Genomic DNA, 2743 nt, shown 5'->3' with positions numbered 1-2743 from the left:
CCTCATTAGAACAAAAGACATACCCATCCCCCAGGAAATTCCCAGGGGTATAGGAACTCCTGTCAGGAACTGGGGTCAAAGGGCAAATAATAGAGCAAAAGATACTCCTAGTGCTCTTATCGCTTAGGAAGTTACAAGGGTTTCAGGAGCCCTGTGCCAGGAACCGGGAGCAGCGACCAATATATGTATTTTCTGCTATTTCACACAAATCAGCTTCGTTTCAACATCTATTAGGGAGGAGGTAATGTGTCTGGTGAATATGCCTCCTTGGCTTATCATTGACAGCATGTGAAAGCTGGCTCAGCATGGGGTACTTCAGCATTTTCAAACAACTTTGCTGAGGTAGGATTTACAAGCCTTAAAATCCCTTTGTTTTTAAGTGTGCAACTATTACCATAATTCAATTTCAAGATGCAGTTTTAACGTATAAAACTCATACATGTTAAACAGAAAACTCACCCTCATTATTGGGTTGGATTAGGATGCAAGCTGAGTAGGATTTGTTTCCCGTCCCAATTTCTTCTTCCTTTCCCTTCTTCTCCTCCTGTTTCTCTCCTTCCCTCTTCATGTGTTAGGTGCTTAGGGTAGAAGGTAAAAAATAATCCTGCCTTCAAAGATCGGTAAGACGTGTAAAAAGCAATGAAAGAGATCATCATGTTCTTTTTTGGAGGGGGGGGTAAGATTTATTTATTTTTTATTTGAGAGAATGAGAGAGAGAGTGTGTGTACCAGCTTGGGAAGGGGCAGCTGGAGAAGGAGAGGGAAGCTGAAGCAGATTCCGTGTTGAACCCGGACCTCCCTACACAAGCCTTGATCCCAGGACCCTGAGATCATGATCTGAGTCAAAACCAAAAGTCAAACACTTAACCAGCTGTGTCACCCAGGTGCCCCTAGATCACCACATTCTTTTGTGGAAGTGTTATCTCTGGCCCAAGGGCTGTCCTTAGGCTTATGGAGCCACATTTATCTCAGCTCCATCCCAGATTCTCAGAGATTTAAGGGCTCAGGCCAATAAACCATAAAGATTGTTGAGCGCAATAAACCTCAGTGCTGTGGGCACAAAGATGGGTAGGAACTCATCCCTGTCTGGATTTAAACAACTTTAGTTCCACCTCAGGTGACTAAATGTTGGTCAGTGTTGCTGGTCTCACTGACCAACCTTTGCCCGTGGGAAATACAGACCCATCTCTTGTAGCCTGTCTGATAAGGGCGAGTCTCTCCCTGTTTACTGCCTGCCTTGCCCCGTCCCTTCGGGCAGTTCACTCCCCTTCTCAGGGGGCCCCCTCCGGCCACTGAACTGAAATTTCAGCCTTCTTCTCACACACAGACTTAATCACCCACATTCCTGATCGCTTTTCCCCCCTTTTACTTTTCACCCCAACACATAATTCATTTTACCTGTGATTATGTTGTATATTCTCTGCTTTTTCTGTTAGAATGTGTGTTCTCTGAGGGCAGGAATTTGGGTCTGTTTTCTTCTCTGTTCTGATCCTAGAGCCGAGTTCCCGGTACACAGTTCATACTCAAGGAATATTTGTCGAATGCCTTCATGACTATCTGATCTTTATCTTGTGCCCAGAGCCCATCCTGAGAAGACCAGTTCTTTAAGACCTGAGATGCTACCTGGACTCTGTCTTACTCCCACCACGGGCAGGGGCTTGGTCTGGAGCTGGAGGCCAGAAGCTTTGGCCATGCTGCCTGCCTGGGGACACTGCCTTGTCGCCGCTGCTTTGCTCCTGGGACCGCCTCGCTGAAGAATCTTGTTCAGACATGTCATTGCCTGCTTCTCCCCTGACTCGAAGGGTTGATGCTTGCCCCCTACTAGTCTTAGAACTGGTCTATCCCGGTCTGCCCCAGTTAATTAACCTTCTCTACGTGACAGCTTTACAAGACTGGACAGAAGGCAGAACACCCATGATGGGTTACGAATTAAAGTACCAGCCAGCGGGAATGAATCAGTAAGAATGGCAGTTACCCCACGCCAGGCTGAAATCTCGAATCCTCCCAAAGAATCATTTTGAAAGCCACTGAAAAAAGGAGTTTCAATATTTTGGAATAATTACTGGTCCCTGAAATTAGCTTCTTAAAAGTAGTCTTTAAAGGCACTTCTTGTATAATCATAATATTTATAGGCTAAACTTTCCTTGTAAAATTTTGAGGTGTGATAACCTACTATCCTATTCCAAGCTCCTGGTCAACATCAGAAGTTTTCAATACTCTCATTAGCTTCTCATTGAAAAAAAAAATTTTTTTTTTTTTTTCTGCCCTGAATTGGAGGCCAAAAATAAAGACTCCTGAAGCCTTCTACCCCAAGCATACCTGAGGCTTTTAAAGCACACATCTAGCTTTCCCTGCTGCCAGGTGCAGTGAGGATATAACTTTGGGGAACAAAAGGACACGAGTTAGCCAAGTGAACACTTTAATTAGGAGCCCAAGAGAGGACTGACAGCCATCAAGCTATAAAGCCATAAAGCTGTCTCTTGGTGACTGATTTCTGTATGTGCTTAGTGACAACACATTCGGAAACACTATGAAGGAGTTTTAGTTGAGTACAATTTGAATTTTAGTAGGCCATTCAGAGCCCCCCCCCCCTTCTGTGGTTTGGAGGGTCTCCTTTTCATTTTCTTGGCAGAAGCGCTTCGGTGAGCTCTTGGGAAAGGTTAGAACGGGAGTTCTTTCTTTGTGGACAAGCCCCGAGATGTTATTCTACGCCTTCTCCTGTTTCTTTCTCTTTGGAGGGGTCA

The sequence above is a fragment of the Mustela putorius genome, unplaced genomic scaffold, assembly GCF_011764305.1.
Source record: "Mustela putorius furo isolate JIRA1106 unplaced genomic scaffold, ASM1176430v1.1 tig00003858_pilon_pilon_pilon, whole genome shotgun sequence".
Lineage (NCBI taxonomy): Eukaryota > Metazoa > Chordata > Mammalia > Carnivora > Mustelidae > Mustela > Mustela putorius.
This window is presented reverse-complemented; position numbering follows the sequence as displayed.